The following is a 17,756-nucleotide window of genomic DNA, read 5'->3' on the forward strand; positions in this document are numbered from 1 at the left end:
ACGTGTTCCGTACATTGCAAACAAAAAGAAAAGAGAAATACAGACTAGGTATAAAACTTTAGAAGTAGGTTTCGATCTTGCTTTGTTTGATTATGTAATATTATCAATTAAAACCAATGGACTCTCGTTCTGGTTACGCGTAAGTGAGTTACTATATCGGGACTTCTCCAAGTTTTAGGGTATGATGGAGTGAAAAGACCATCAAATGATCCAAAAGTTCTGTTCAAAACATTATTTTATCTTTTCTTATAAGTGTATTTTAAATCATAACGAATGGGGAGTTGGGAAAAGAGAAAATGAAGGAAGTAGAAAAATGTAAGAGGATCATCTTTCACCTTTCAATTTCATGCCTCCAGCGTAGGGAAGAAAAACTGGTCAATTATTACTTGGTAAAAACTTTGGGTTTGGGGGTTGCACTCTCCTCCTTCTGAAAGAGTTTGGTGGGGCCTTTTGTGTGAGTTTCTTTTCCCTATATACTTGCTCTCCTCTCTATCTATTTCCCAATACTTCTAAAGTTGCACTTGAAATCTTCCCTCGTGTAACTATATCTTGTTTTCCTAGGCACATCTCCCACTTTCGTTATTTGAAACAAGTTTTCCATCACAAACTGCTGGAGACATCCTTTATTATTGCAACTAATCACCCAGGAGCTGAGGCATGGACATTTCATTCATAGTAGGGTATGTGCAGAAGGAGAGTAATGGATAGGAGGGTCGAGGGGTGAGAGAGAATGGTCAGGTTTTAACTTGCTGTGCAAGTTATCTTCAGCTTTCCATACCGACATGTGGTAAGCAGAGTGGATACAAATCCATGATTCAAAAGAAAAAAAAAATCTACTTTTTTAATTTAAATTGGATTTTTTTGATAAAATGCTTTTTGAGGAAAAAACCTGTCTAAAGATAGCTTTAATTACGATACATTATAGTTCAAAGATATCTCATCATGAAATATGGATTACAAATTCTAATTCTATAGTATGAGAATATATTCATGTAATGTTTAAGAAAAGTTTTGTAAATGAGTTCCAACAGTTCATGGATTGGGGACCCAATCTTATGAGGTTCCAGGGGCTTCTGTATGGATTATTTAGGTTAATCTTTCTATCCACCCAATGGGTCTCAGTGCTCAGTCTAGACCAGTATTTCCCAAACTTGGGACACCACTTGTTTAGGGAAGGCCCCTGTCGGGCTGGGCTAGTTTGTTTACCTGCTGCGTCCGCAGGTCTGGCCTATCATGGCTCCCACTGGCTGTGATTTGCTGCTCCAGGCCAATGGGAGCCGTTGGAAGCAGTGGCCAGTATGTCCCTTGGCCCGCACTGCTTCCAGTGATGCTTAGTTTTGCAGGTCTCAAACTGTGGATTTGTGTCTCCAGAGATAACGTGCTATTAACAGCAACAGACATCAACCCTATTGTCCCTCTGCAAATTTGTATACACAGAGTCAATCCCTTATCTCTCGCTAAAAGTGCAAAGTTTCAAAAAGTTCAATGAATAGAAGATTGTTGGGGGCGGAATAGATCTGGACAAGGAGAAGTCTGGAGATAAATGTGAGAAGGGAGAGACAGGAAGTAGAAACAAAAGTGAAACTGGATGAGCAGCATATTCCAGAAGTCTTGAGGTCTTTCTGAGTGTAGCCTTCATTGATTTGAGATCTATCATACCATTCTCTCACTAGAAGGGAAAACCTATAATGGCAACAGGCCATAGAAGAGATCTAGTTTGGGAATATTTTAATGAAGTTCCTCTACCTGTGTGTAAGACAGGCATGCATGCAAAATGCAAACAGTGTAATAAAGAAATGCAAGGCCTGATTGCCCCAATGAAACAACATCATGAGATGTGTTCCTTCCCTTCTCAAGGAGGAAGCTGTGTTGAAGGTGATGAAAGGAATATGTCTGAAGGTGATGAAAGGAATATGTCTGAACATGCAGGATCTTCAGGTTAGTAAACTTTTATTTCATAATTCTTTCTTAAGGACTGCCTGTCTTCCTTCTGGACTAGTCTTGAATTCTCATGTTTGAGCAAAACATATAGTTGTTGCTCTACGGTACTATCATTTTAGATGCAGTTGTGATAAAAAATAAATAGATGAAATAGGCAGATTTTCCTTTTAAAATTTCACCTTTAAAGTAGTTCTGAGTGTCAGTGAATGCAATGAGTAATACTAAATGAGGAGTATGGTAATAATTAAATAACTGCATTGACTTTTTTTGTTTAGGAGAATCCATCGTAAACATACAGGATTCTGAAGACCATCCACCTTCAAGATCACCATCATTTTCTGTAGTTTCAGAGTTATCTGCCAGTTATAGTGTTTCAGTCACATCCTGTATGTCACATAGCCACAGTATATCATCTGTGGCAAAAAGAGAGAAAAAATCTCCATCATCCAGAAACAACCATAGATATGTTTGTGATAAGAACCAGCAGATTACAAAAAGAGATAACTGACAGAAAAACTGCCTGGTTTGTTTATGCAACAAACTCTTCCTTCTCTATGATTGAGAACCCACACTTCATTTATATGGTTCAGTGATGAAGACCAGGACACAGTCCATGCAACAGAGCAGATGTCACAGGCAAATTGCTGGCTAAAGCGTATGACAGAGAAATTGAGCAGTGTCCAAAAGGTCTAGAGGGTAAAATTGTTAACCTGAGTCTTGATGCATGGAGAAATGTCCACAATGATCTTGCTGTATGTGCTTGTGTGACATGAGAAGAAGGGAATGTCTTCCTTACAGAAACAACTGATATATCAGGAAATGCACACACTGCAGACTACTTACAAGAAGTAGCAGTAAAAGCTATGTGATACAGCATGGCCAGAGGGCAGCATGACAGTGTTAGCAGGGGGCCTCATTCCCTGCCAAGGGAGGAAGGTTTGCTTTAGATTAACTAGAACACCTGACTCCAATTAGAGCACCTGACTTCTGTCATGTGATAAAAACCCCTGCTTCAGTCAGACAGTGTGGGAGTTGAAGGAAGAAGGTTTGATTGGAGCAGAGTGCAGGTTGCAGAAGTTGGAGAAGAGAAGAGTTTGATAAGAGAGAAATAGAAAGTTTGGAGGAGTGCTGCGGTGGATTGTGAAGTCCAGAAGAAACCCTAGGTAAGGGGCACCAGGCTTGTGTAGAAGGGAGGCAAGAAGCCCTTCACAAGCTGAAGGGTAGGAGAGGGAAGTAACCCAGGGGAAGGAACCCTAACATCATACAGCTGCAGTGCTATTGATGGCATCGCTCTACCCAAGAATTCAGAGTCATAAATAAAGATGATGTTGTTGAAATTGTCAATATACTTCCGTAACAACCATTTGCGCAGCCTGCTCTGAAAACGTGGGAGACCCAGCTAATCTCCCATAAGACCTGCAATGGAACTCAGTTAGTTGAACTGTTGAGCACTATATCAAGAACTGGTCTAATTTGATGACAGTTCTGTGCAACAAATAATGAAAAAAATAGATGCACTTGTACACAGCCAATTTCATCATACGCGTGGATTCTTAAGGAATGTTGAACACATGCTGCGTACCCTGAAGTCTCTTTCGTAGCCTTGAACAAATGCAGGAAATAAGCTGATTTTGCTTGATGCTGTTGAAATTTGAGGAACTGAGTGAGATTTAAAAGAGAGATAAATGACAGAGTAAATTAAAGCATTAAAAAAAGAATGGGGACAGCACTATCTCCAGCTCATTTCTTGTAATATTCTCCTACTCGGGTAGCAGGGTCAAACCTTAACTGCAGAGAAGAGAGCTGGCCATATGTGACATGGACTTCCAGCAATCTCCTCTCTGTAATTGCCAACTACAATAAACTCAGAGCGAAGGCGTGAACAATTCAAGAAATATATGTTTTTGATGATGATGTTATAAAGAATGTCACACGCAGTGAACTGGTGGAGTCACTTTAAGCACTTGTGGTTCGAATTGTTGAAGTGATAACTCTACTTTGAAGTACGGACAGAGTTCTTCTTGTGGTGGTAGGGAATATTTTCTCCTTTGGATCTAATGCATTCTCCAACTCAGGGCGATACTCATTGGAACTGTATATACTAGAGCAGGGAATATATGTTGTTTTACTAGTTTCCAGATGTATGACTAATATGGAAGAGATTTGTAAGGTGAAGATGACTGAGTTTAGCCACTATTTTAAATTCTATGTATGACCTGGCTGACATAGTCAATTGAATTTGTGTTTTTTTTTTAAATTTCATTTAACTATTATTTAGTTAGAAACGCAATTTGTCCACAAAACAAACCTGATTGTAAAAACAACTCTTGATATGTCTAACGAAATCAAAAATTATATGCTTGTTTTGTTAAAAAAATGTTAATTAGATGTGTGGTCTATTGAGCTGTTGAAATATTGATATAAAGGCCTACCCAGTATATAGGTTGTTGTTTTAGTTAAATAAATCATTTAAATGCCTGTCTGGTGATGTTCTCCTCCTAATACAGCATGGCAAGAAAATCCTCCAAATATTAATGATTATCCTGTTGAATTGGAGATAGTTCACCTCCCAATGACTTCATAAATATCTGCTTCAATTACCTTTGGTAAATGAAATAACCAATCATTCAATTTCTGATATAGCTGTAAAACATCTGAAAAGTTTTCAAAATAAATCATTTTAAAAATGTATAGTGTGTACCTTCTAAAAATGAACCCTACATCTATCTCTGAGTTGTGAAGAATATGTATTAAGGTTATAACAACCAACAAGAATGCACTCTTATGTAGAAATCCATGATTAAATCAAGTCTTCCTGACTAGTGACTTAAATCAATTTGATTTAAAATCAAATCCATCCTAGTGGTAAGGTAGATTGTATTATTCTCCTCTCTTTTTCCAACAGTTGCTATTAACAGTCCTGGCAGGGCAGCATGTGACATAGAAAAATGCAGATACATTTTTTGGCTTGGGTGCCTATGTTGCAGCCTCAGAGTCATGAGCCAATGGGCCCACATAAAAGCACTGGAGAAGAATGCAAATTCATTCTTCTTTTGATTATAAGCATGTGTTTTTTTATTGCATAGTCCTGATGTGCCTCCACACAAAGTTACTGACTGAGGAAGGAGGACGCATACCCAAATAAAAACCTTTCTGAAACCGTTAGACAAAAAAAATACTTGTTCAGCTAACAACAGCAGTGTGCAGACTATGTCCATCCAAGAAGCACATACGTTAGGAGCATGTGAGCTACACCAATACACATATAATGAAGTAAACCACAGCAGCCTGTAATTAATCTCCACTCAGATCTAGAGGCACTGTTGCATGCTGGGATCTATATATTCTGCAAGCCACTCTTGTTAGGAAAATGTGGAGGTGGCCATTTGTCACACAGCAGAATTCTACAGGGTACACTCCAGACAACCTAAACTGGGTTAAGAGGAGAGAAGGAGAAGGGAGAGCTATGCAAATTGTGCTAGTTCTACCACGTATAGGACCAGGGAGCCGAAGCCCATAGTGCTGAGCCTAACCAGTGATGTGGTTTTGTGGGGAATATAGTGGATGTTTGAGTATGTTTGTGTGTAAACGCAGTTTACACTGAGATGATTCCATGGCCTCGCATGTCCCAAGGAAATTATCCTGACAAAAACATTACCTGTGCTATGGAGAGAAAGTCTGAAAATATTCCTCAGTCTTAACCCATTATGACTGATAAAGGACCTCTACATTCCCTGTAAATTGAACCAATCCAAACACAAGCCTTGTTACACTGCTTAGAGCCAATCTGGTAAACAAAAGATAGGAGGCAGCGTGAGAGCGATTTGGACTGTGGTCTAAATAAGCATGTCTCAGGGCTCATCTTTATCACAAGCTGGGGGATACTGTCAATGAGAAGCTGTTCCCACACTACATCATGTCGTCGGCCTACAAAGGCAGCCTGCAGGCAATAAAGCCCCGTGCCAAACAAGCTGAGAGAGGAGTAATAGAGGCAGCAGGCATTACCCTTCTAGCAAGAGGAGTGGGCAGCAGGCAGCCACAATTCCTGGCTCAGGAGACCCTTTGAAGGGAGTACATGGAGCGTGAGTGAGAAAAAATAGAGGTCTGTAGAGCCAGAATAACTTAATGCTTAGGGCACCTGCAAAGAGCACCCTCTGGACTGAATCCAGCTGCTGTGTTAATTTCTAACCCACCTTGAGAAAGACCCTTTATACTGTTTCCCCTGAAGTAAGGAAACTGAGAAACTGACTGCTGTGTTTTAATGTTTCTCAAAGGTCCCAGCAACAGGTAACTCTCTCAGCCATCTCCTCCTCTATAAAACTAGCACAATGCTTTGATCACCTTGTTGACTAAGGGAAGAGAAATAGTTCCATTTCACCATGGGGATTATTAACTGCAGCAGCAAGCCTGGGCCTTTGTTCTCAGGTACACTGTGTTCCAGTAGAAGTCTTACAGCTAAAAGGCAGTTGGGGGGATGGGGGAGAGACTCCCTCCTAAAGAAAAGAGCAAATTCTCATGTATATTTGATGCAAATTCTATAGCACTTTCTATGCCCAAGTATATAGGAATAATTTCGAGGGAAATGGGTGGAAAATGTGAACCATTTGCTTTGGGAGGGGCCTTTAAGGACATGTGTGGTGCTGCATACCACATTTCACTGGATGGAACAAACAACTAGATTAGATTGTTCAATTTGCAAGAACTTTACATACTAAAGTATGACAGAAAAAAAACACACAAAGGATTTGTGCAGTAAATAAATGCATCAGAGAAACTGAGTCATATCCCAGGAAGTGCCCAGCTGTTCTGGGATGCCCTCGAGCATGCTAGCAGGAAGCCTAGGAAAGGATATGCCACAGCAGCAAACTGGGACCCTGGCAGCTAACAGGGGTGGCAGGAAAGAGCATTAACAACTCATCTGGTCCTGCACACTGAGCTTTGGTTCAGTATGAACAAAAGGCCAAGTTTCAAATATGAGTAACATTTTCAAAAGCACCTATGTGACTTGGGAACCTACAGCCCACTGACTTTCAGTGAGACTTACCATAGATTGTCATTCCGTTGAACTCTTCTCCCCATCCCACACTATCCATAAATGCAACTCAGGCAGGTGGAGTTACAGCTGATGTTGGATCTTATGAATGGCAGCTTGCAGGGCTGGTGAACTGAGACCGTTTTTTGTTTCTTTGGCTGGTTTGGATTTTTTGGTGAAAGGCAAGATGAATCACATCACATGTAGTCGCAGTGCAGGCATTACAAGTATAGTTCATCCCCTCGCCATTATCATTTACTATTTGTTTTACAGTAGCATCTACTGGTGCCTCTCTTGTTCTCCAGCTACACAAAAGCTATTCCCCTTGCTATTAAAATCACACTGTCACCCACACTGAAAACTCTTATTGGCCTAACTCTAGCACGCACGCACACACAGAAAAAACCTAGATTCAAATCATTTAGCACCACCAACTCCAACCTGAATGTATTTCTTCCAAGCCCTGGGCTATAGGCAGATGGGCCTTGTGCAATAAGACCAACTTCTTGCCTGGGCAAGTTCCTTCACTGTATGTTTTTATTCAAGAACACATAGGCCATAGCTCCTGCAAGCCATAATTGCCACGGTAGCTCAAAACACTAATCATAAAGGCTAAAGGCTTCCATGCAAGAACATTCATTTCTGTACTGCTATCCTTAGGAGCAGTTACTGCAAACCTGCTGAAGCACAGGTAATACTAAAGAATGTGTCTCTGTATGCTCAAGTAATCCCTGATAGTGACAGGACTCATTTCCATGCTTGTGTGAAAAGAAGAGGACTCTTCACCTAGCAACAAGCCCTGCTTAAAGTGCAAGGCACAGATGCAAAACTACGGTGTCACACTGCACATATCCAAATTCCTCAAGTAGTCCAAGTATTGTATTGCATATGGGAAAGGAGCAGACAGACACTGGCAGTCTCCCAAGACAAGGTCCATCTTAGGAATGCAGCTGTTCCTACTAACCCTTTCACTGGCATTTAGGATGGGGGTTTTTTTTTAGAGAAAGGGGGGGAATATGAGCGAGATGAAAAAATCATTGTTTATGGAAAACAGCAGCACTTCAGTAGAGTTCTGTAGACGAACTCTGGAACCGCCAGCCTGCAAACGGTTTTAATTCAGTACTATTACTATGGCAATGGGATCAAAGGCCAAATTCATCCCTGAAGTAATTTCGATGGGATTACACCATGGATGAACTCAGTCCCAAGAGGTTAAATTAGCCCTGGAAAAGTGCACAAAAAGAGTTAAAGCCTTTACATAACAGAGAGGGATTCAATGCCAAAGTTCATGTCAGAGTGGGTCCCATAATTACAATATGCCAATGTGTCCCCTTTATCTTTGTGCACTTAATTATAAGGTCATCACACCTAGCATCCGCTTCAACCTGCCCAGGACACAGACCTAAGAAGAGGGATCCAATTCGTAGATGCTTTTCAAGTATGCACTAGTAAAGTTAACCTTACGCTAATTCTCTTCTTCCTTTTAAACATTATGTGTTTTGTTTAACATAACTTTTAACTAACTGGTTTGTTAATTAGGACAAGGACAGTGTGTGTGAAGAAGGGCCATGATTTTACTGAGTCACCCATTGAAACGACTCAAGCAATTTGTTTTAGTACAAAAATACTTGAATGTCATCACGGAGCTAGAGAGACAAGGTAAGTGAGGTAATATCTTTTACTGGACCAACTTCTGTTGAGGGAAGGAACAGGTGCTTCCCAGAGCTCTTCTGTAGGTCTCTGAGCTAGTGATTAAACAGAAATTACCACCAACTCACAAAATGTATCCCAGGATCCTGCAAACTAGCAAGTAAACAAACAGCAGCACACATTTTTCTTTATCATTCCACATTTGGTTTTTGGAATTCTGTTTTATACACCCGTAGCCAAGGCTACCACACTGTGCCAAGGAGCTCAATGGCTTTTAGAAAAATTAACTTCTTAAATAGGCATAAATGGCAAAGTTTCAGCTACAGCCAGTGACGGTGAACTGAAGCAGGCAACATCATGGAAGGTGGGAGGTGGCGGTAGCACGGAGATATCTCATAACCTCCTCCTGAAGCTGATATAGCTGTCTGTAAGATCCATCTCAAAGCAGAAAGCTCCGAATTTAATGGGCTGCCCATGTTTTGTTTTGTTGTTTGTTGAGTGATATTCTTCACATACCAAAGGAAAAAAAAACCTGAAGAAAAGACAACTGGCATTCCACTGTAAAGAACACTGGCAAAAGGCAACACCTGCAAGCGAGTGCCAAGAGTAAGCACAGAAAGTATCTAAAACCAGAATCCTAGCTGCTGAGGAAGGAGTTCATGAAACCTGTTGCCCCTCAAGAACTCTGGGAAGGATATAAGCTCACTGGACCCCTTCTGGGCACTCAGCTCAGAATTTGACCCATCAGTTCTCCCACAATTCTCATTAAGGTCAAAAACTCAACCCCGGACCCTCTTGTAAAAGAAATTTCGTTTTATGAGTAGACCCTAAACATTTTGGGGACACTGAGCTGGAATTAACATGAACCCCTGGATAATCACAGAAGAAGGGCATTTAACAATATCTGAACTAGTGCTAAGTAATTGTGCTACCAACTCTGCCCCCTCTTCCCCTTGTGAGGGGAACAAAACCAACCACCACCACACGTTAGAGAGCCAACCCAACTGACACTCGAACATTCCTCATTATTTTATTTTCACACACTGAAACTCATGAAAATGTTCCAGCATTATCAACATTATTTTCTTCTTAGTGAATGGAACAAGCATCTAGCCCAAAATAAAGTGCAGCTCTGAATGTACTTTACAGCATAAATATCCAGGAATGAGACATACTAGAATAAATAGCTGGCACTACATCACAACTCACAAGTACCTCACCACCGCCCACTGACTGCTAGCTGGGCTGAAACAATTACTATGTAGCTAGATTCCTTTTAGTCACTCTGTGATACAGGCAAGCTGAACTGGAGTATACAGGAACCTGCTGGAGACTATTCATGCATATTTTCATTGATACACCAATCTCTGGCAGCTTGAGAAGAAAAGCCCTGTGCTCTGTAACCCAGCTCTATTCTATTTCATTTAGTTCAAAGAGTGTGACACTAGCAGAGCCGATCAAATTCCTTACTTTACTCAGGCCAGAATGAAGGACTCAGCCGAGCGGGGAAAATTGAGATCAAGTTATATGATCCTTTTCTTTTTCAAAGGATGATTTAGACTAACATCTTTGTCACAAACCAGAGACGGTATCACTGGCACAAGACAGCGGCACCAGGAGGTTTCAGTTTGGTGATGGCAGAGGGTTTTGAGCTAGCCAGCTTTAACCAGAGTAAAAGATTTGATGATACCACCTCTCTCGTGAGAATGCCCATTGTTATTTTTTAAGTGCAGATAATAAGAGACTACAGCCTTTTAAAATCTTACTCATCAGCTCGCCCAGGGCAACTAGAAAATGTTCGCAGGTAAGTGCAACCACTATGATCAACTTCTGCAGATTACTGATGTTTGAGTTAAATTGTCTAGCGTTGATGATTGGGGGAGAGGAGAACCCTTATAACAAACTGCGTGCAGACTAAGCTGAACCAGCCAGGTCCTGAAAAACAATTGTTATACTATTAGGCCTGTAGAGGGAGCACCACACAATAGGCCTCAAGTCACAGACCAGCTCCTGCTGAATCCTCCCCTCCCTGTATCCCTTTACCTATGCAACACACACTCTCACCTTATCCCCAGACAAGGTTAGGCCCTGCAAGGTTAGGCCCTGCCTCCTGCCTTGAAGCATCCTCCCACAGCCAGCCCTAAACGCTGCTGCCTCCTCCTATCCAGCTCCAGTGAACCCCCTTCCTCAGGGCTAGGGAGTGGAACAGAACAGACCCAGTGCCTGTCCCGCTCCAGGGAGGGCTCAAAACTTCCAGCAGCCGCATCTCTAAATGAGGAAAGAGGTAAAGCAGAACTCCCAGCCTTTCTGCAGGGCCTGAGGAAGCGACCCTGGAAGTGGAGAGGGGAGGTGCCTGCCACCAGGAGACGACCGGAGGCCTGACTGGGATATAGAGACCACTGCAATTCTCCATTTCTCCATGAGTGGGAGCAGGGCTGAAATGGTCATTGATTCTGCGGGGAGGCCCAACTGGGTCAGAGGGATTGAGGAAGCCATTCCGCGCCTTAAAGAGCTGCTGCTGATGAGAACAAGAATTGGTAGGACAGGAAAGACAACAACTGAATTTGCAAGCGAAGAGAAAAGAGGATTGATTAACTTGGAAAGGGCAACTGTTATAGAAGGAGAATGGTGAACAAATGGAGTGGTGACTGAGTAGGTGGGAAGAGGACTGGGATAAGGCGGAATGTGCATGACAGAGCCAAGGGGTTGAACAGTGAATTTCAGGTGGTGAGAGTTTGCAAGCGAAAGAGAAAATATTTATGTGCAATTAATATACTTTACACTTCTGTATCACTTTTCATTTAAGTTGCTCAATAAAAACATAAATTAAGGGTGTGTATCTTTTGGTACAGTCTGATTACATGATCAGATACTTCCCCTTTCCTAATCCCAGAAGAGCCCCAGCCTCATCTGGTAGCCAGGCTGCATCATGCTCACTGAATTGCTGTTCAATATTTAGTTGTAAACTAATTGTTTGACGTGTGGCCCTAGGTCTTACAAAAACCACACAAACTAATCTCAGTATGAATGAAGCAGTTTCCATGAGTCCTGCCTTATTCACCCTCCAAACTGTATGCTGACGTAGGCAGACATCCTACATAAAAAGTAGTATACAGTTATGTAATTAAAGAATGCATCACTTTTTATACACCCACAGGTTTCAACAATAAGTCTGCATGAGTGACTATTACTGGCAGTTCCAGACTTGAAGGCTACACATCGTAACTTAATATCCTTTTAAAGTAGGTTTTATGAAGTAATTTCCTAGTATTTTTAAAATAAATCAAAAATTCTGTATCATGCACAACCCTGCTTGGCACTAGCAGAATGGTCCCCACCCCCGTGCTTAACTTTTCACTTCAAAATTCACCTTTACATATTGTATGAAAAAAGGCAAACATCTATCAAGCTTACCCATATGTTAAACATGCCTGTATAGTGTCAATGGAACACCAAGAGATCATTAATTCATCCTATGATGTAGAAACAGCATGTATATGAAGAGTGCTTTTTTAAAATCCTTATAAATCAAACAGATTTTCAAAGGAACAATGAGGTGCATATCACAGTCTGGGGACTATATCCCTATTACAGTGTTTCCCAAACTTGAGGTGCCGCTTGTTTAGGGAAAACTCCTGGCAGACCAGGCCAGTTTGTTTACCCGTCGCATTCACAGGTTCGGCCAATCACGGCTCCCACTGTTCGCTGCTCCAGGCCAATGGAAGCTGCTGGAAGCAGCGCGAGCCGAGAGACGTCCCAAATTTGGGAAACACCGACTATTACATTTCCAGTTTCCATCACCACTTGCTGATAGTCAAGAACTTTTTTTTCTTAAATGGCAAAATTATTCTTCCACTACTCACCATTCTCAAACACCCCAACTGTTAATTCTTCAAACTTTCCAAAAACAGCCACCTCTAGGCTATGAAAAAACATGCTAAATTCAGCCCAAAAGTTTTAAGTGCTGAAATTCATCCTTGACATAATTGCAAGCAACTCAAAACAAATCAGAATGAAATTCCTTGTGCAACTTTAACTGAAGGTTGCATCATTCTACAATCTACATAAAATATCTTTTTGTCGGTTGGTTAACTGAGCCATAGCGCAGTTAAGTCATTTGCCCAAGCAGAACTCATTTAAAACAGATACTGCTTTGTCTCCTTCACTTCCACTTACCACTTTAACAGTCTCATCACCACACTCATCCCATTCTCAGTAGTTGCTCTTAAACAGTCACACATAGATAAGTAATGAAGATAATCCATGTGCAAACAACATGCTGATCTGCATGCAAACAGTCAGTTTATTTTTTAAGACGGTACCCAGTGTGGCAATGCTGGCTAACCCACAAATCCGATGGAAAATTATATACATGCCAGAGAACGTCTTGTTTTTCCTACATGGCAGAGTGATTTCTTGATAATATGAGGGTATTAAAGTCAACCAAAGAAGAGATCTATTATTTATTAATCTAATCCAGCTCTCTTTGCCAATTAAGGGCTCCCTACAGCATGTTTTCGAGGGCTTCATGTAATCTAGTTTTAAGCTTTCAACATGGAGCACTTTCTTTCAAGAGCAGATATGATGGCAAAAATGATTCAGGGATGGAAACTGTAAAGTGCCGAGCACCCTCAACTTGCACTGATTTAAAGGTCCGCTCTCAGTCTATTTGTTGACCCTATCATTTTTAACTGTAACCTGTGCCCACCCTAATACACACACATGCTCACCAACACCACAAACTTGTGGCACATACATTACTCTAAATGAGTAAGAAACAGAGAAAGGCAAAAATGAGATGGCACTCAACTTTTGTAAGAAATGGAAGTGCAACACATGCACAGCAGGTCTACCTTAGCCCCCTAGACAGGGAACCCCCTCTTGTTTTATGAAAGGCATATTTTATGTTATTGTTTTATATTCGTATTTAAACATACACACACAGCTGGATAAATTGGGTAATTTATAGAGTTATATTTTATTTCTAGAGCTTCCTAAGAAGGGGATGAGTGCAAAATTAGCTTCAAGGGCTTTGACATGGATTTATGTCAAAAGGAACAGTTGCACCTGACTGCTGCAGGAGCAGCTGAAATAACACCTTCCCTGACTAGCTTAATTTAGAATTAATACAGCTAATGGGACATCCCTAGAACTCCATGTATACATAGGAATATGCACAGAATTCTCTAATGCCTTCGTTTTGCGACAAGATGTTACTCCTTGTTTCTTGGGGGCCAGAGGGTTTGGTCACAGGCCTGCAGGTGAAGTACAGAGAACTTAGCATGCAGAACCTTTGAAACCCCGGAATAAGTCATGTATGGACTGGGCTCAGCATTCAAGATTCTCTCACACTCAAAATGTTGGCAATGGGAAACAGCTAAGGACAAACGGTGAGAATGAACTGCAGAGGCAGAGGGGAAATCTAGTCATAGCTTATAAATATATATGGGGGGAGAAATCGATCTAAGTTACACAACTTCAGCTATGTGAATAACGTAGCTGAAGTCGACATACTTAGATCTATTTACCGCGGTGTCTTCACTGTGGCAAGTTGACAGCTGACGCTCTCCCGTTGACTCTCCCCACGCCTCTCGCCCTGGAAGAGTACCGGAGTCAACGAGAGAGCACTCCGCAGTCGATTAATCGCGTCTAGACTAGATGAGATAAACCAACCCCTGCTGGATCCACTGCTGCCCATCAATCCAGTAGGTAATGTAGACAAGTCCTAAGATGACTGAACAGTTATTACATTGTGCAGTATGAGATGCTGAAATAAAAGACAGGCGTTTGGGGGAGGGGAAAACAGGCTGGAGCCTGAATCCTCTCTCTCATGTTATTTGTTCAGGTCATCCCACTAGTCAAGGCTTTCCTGATTAACAGGGTTCTATTTGAATAAAGCAAACATTCAGCTCCAGTGCCTATGGCTCTGTGTTCTCTTATAAACTCATTTATATCACAAACATTGAACAGGCGAATAGCTTAGCACCTGCAAAAGGCACAACTTTTGAAACAACAACCAAAAAAAAAACCTGTGTGACAGAAATTAAAACTCTGTGGGATTTGCAAGGGAGGACAAAGGCAAGAAAAAGCTCAGGTTCTGTTTGTTTTTAGAGATTGAGACGAAGTTAAAGTTAAGAAGGCCACATACAGTATTTATTAAGCACTTACATAAACAGAAGCTATTCCACTATAGGCAGTTGCTCAGTGAAGTTTTATTATAGCGTGTGATACACACAAACATTAACATTGTTGAAAAGTCAAAAAGTCGATTTCCCTTTTGCAATAAGGCATCGCCAAAGACAGGTGCAAGCCAACCATTTGCCATCACAGTACATGAACACACTATAGCTCAGTGGGTATAGGCTCTGGGATGAGCCCAGGGATTGGGTGAGGACTTACCTCCAGCAGCTCCTAGTCAGTGATGCAACAGGGGTGCTAAGGCAGATTTCCTGCCTGTCCTGGCACCACAGACCACACTGCACCCCAGAAGCAGCCAGCAGCAGGTCCAGCTCCTAGATGAAGGTGCACAAGCAGCTCCACGCTTCTCTCATGCTCAGGCACCACTCCCGCCCCAGCTCCCATAGCTCAGGTGTGGAGCCAGTTCTCGGGGGGGAGGGGGAGCGCATGGAGCCCAATAGCCCCCCTGCTTAGGCACCAGGCCAGCTGCTGATTGCTTCTGGGGCGCAGCACGGTGTCACAACAGGTAGGAACTAGCCTGTCTTAGCCAGGGGACTTTTAATGGCCCATGAGACTTTTAATGGCCCAGTTGGCAGTGCTGACCAGAGCCACCATGAGCCAGATGCTTTCCATTCCACGACCCAGTCCTGGGTGACGACCTGCAGTTTTAAAATCACCACTCTAGTTGACCAAAGTTTGAGTTATTTAAAAAATAATGTTGTGTTTTAACCACATAAAAGAAAAAACAGAACCATTGTTCACATTACCAGTCATTGACATGAGATCCTGGAGGAAATAAAGTCAATATCATACTTTGAAATGAGTAACATTTCATTTCAGTCCCACTGCTGTACATACCCCCACCTCCTTCTCTTCTGAACACATGTGGATATGAAATCTGGACAGGGAAGTTACACAGCAAAGCAATTTTCCTTGTGGTCCTCCATCTGTGTCTGTAATCATCTGTTTCCACCTGTTGTCTCTTGTCTTATACTTAAATTGTCATTTCTTTGGCGGGGGGGGAGGCCAAGGACTGTCTTTGTTCTGTGTTTGCACAAAGCCTAGCACAATGGGGTCCTGATCCATGACTGGAGCTCCCAGGAGCTGCCACACTACAAATAATAGTAACGATAGTTGCATTAGACTGTGTAAGCATAATGTGTTAAAAATCTGGACACTGTAAATGAAGTATTATGGGCCTGCCATTTTTAGTACCCTTATCGACACTTGTGCTGCTGCCTGCCTTTCCAATACACAGGCAATACAACAGTACCTGCCTTGGGTTTTTGTGGGCAATACGATGCACCAGCTATCGAGAAGGAGAGAAAAGGAGTATTAAAAATAGCAGCTCTATGAGTGATCAGCTGCAAAACTAAGAATTTACTGATGAGCTGAAGACCTATAAACGTTGATACTGAAGAAAGATGATCTTCACTCTGATGCCAAGTGGGTCAGACAGAGGAAGCATCTCAGTACTCTTCCAAGCCAAAGGAGAGTGGGAAAAGAATGAAGTGCTACATGAGCAACTAAAAGGAAACACATTTCTGTCCATTTCAGCTTATTATGACCCATCACAAGTGGGCAAGGGCTGTCTCTGGCTGCGACATGAACACAAAGGCTTGCATCTAGAGCAGGTATTTGGAGACTGCACAGCAACTACTTGGGATTGCTATTATGGCCAAAAAATTTAGAATACCAACCTCCATTGATTATGTATGCATATGTTTCTTTAAATCGGTAGCAGGAAGACAGGGAAGGGAGCCTGAGAAGGTGCTACGCAGAAGTGCTACAGTCAAGACAAGAGAGCACGTAGCTTTAGGGATCATATTGATTTCTTATTTAATGAAATTCATGTTTGATGTTAGAATAAAGCAATTCTTGCAAGACTCTTTACAGTCCTCATATGAGTGATGTTACGTTTATATAGATATTTTAATTCATTATAACTATATCTGGAACATTTACAGCAAAGTCTCCTCTACCACATAAAACAACAAAACAAGCCACAACAACAAAAGAACACAAGCAGTCCACATGTCACAAGAGTCTCCTTCTCCGAATGCACGCATAGAACCTTCCCCCAGGAGTTTACAATTGTCTTTTCTCAGGCTTCTCATCACTTGCCATGCTCTGGGCCAAGACTGTCTCCATATTCAGGGATGCATCTCTGTCACAGGGTAACCTCACTTGCCCAAGAGTCAAACCTAAAACCAACTAAGTTTTCCCAGGGTTATGCTTATGGAACTTGGAAGTCCTCCATCTGTCTCAGCAAAATAAAAAGATCACCGGCTGCAATAACACAACAACATGTTAACCATAAAACAATAGAACCTTTGGCCAACATGCATCCTACCCTGCATTAAGGGTAAAAATATAATTTTCTACTATGTCTTTTCCAAGACGCATCCAGTCTCTGTTGGATTCATGGTAAGAGAGACTCCGTTCAATTTTAGTTTTTCTTTGAGTGACCAGTAGAGCTTTTCTAAAACCTTTGCAGTTAGGAGGAGAGGATAGTAAGGAGGAGGTCTAGAAATTATTTATTCCTGTCGACACCACAGATGCATGGCCAGGAAGATTTCAAGTGAATGCCTTTAAAATAGCGTAGATAGAGTATTAGAGTAGTTAATTGCTTGGGACTTAGCTGAGGAGGCGCAAAGACAAGTAAAGACAAAGCACAGAGCTATTGGTCTTCCAAAGAAAATACATATGAAGAGGAATGAGGGAATTCTTCCACTGCCTCCTTTGGGAAGCAGCTGCTTAGCCAGAGCAGACATTTCATTGGTGGCCCCTTAAATGCTTTTGACGAGAACTCCCAGTGGAAGAGCTAGAGCTGCAAGAGTCAGAAGAGAACTCAACAGGAAGGAGCACTCAAGGTTCCCCTAACACATACTCTACAGTGTATGTATTAGTTTATGTAGACCCTATCGCCATGACAGCGAGGCCCATTAACAAGAGT

General features: G+C 41.8%; 1 protein-coding gene across 6 annotated transcripts in view; it reads right to left on the bottom strand.

Moving 5' to 3' along the window:
- Positions 1 to 17,756, bottom strand: part of AKAP13 (A-kinase anchoring protein 13) — a 344,553-nt gene that overhangs the window by 297,411 nt on the left and 29,386 nt on the right. The gene's annotated exons all lie outside the window — the stretch shown is intronic.

Source organism: Chelonoidis abingdonii, chromosome 9 (assembly GCF_003597395.2).
Source record: "Chelonoidis abingdonii isolate Lonesome George chromosome 9, CheloAbing_2.0, whole genome shotgun sequence".
Classification (NCBI taxonomy): domain Eukaryota; kingdom Metazoa; phylum Chordata; order Testudines; family Testudinidae; genus Chelonoidis; species Chelonoidis abingdonii.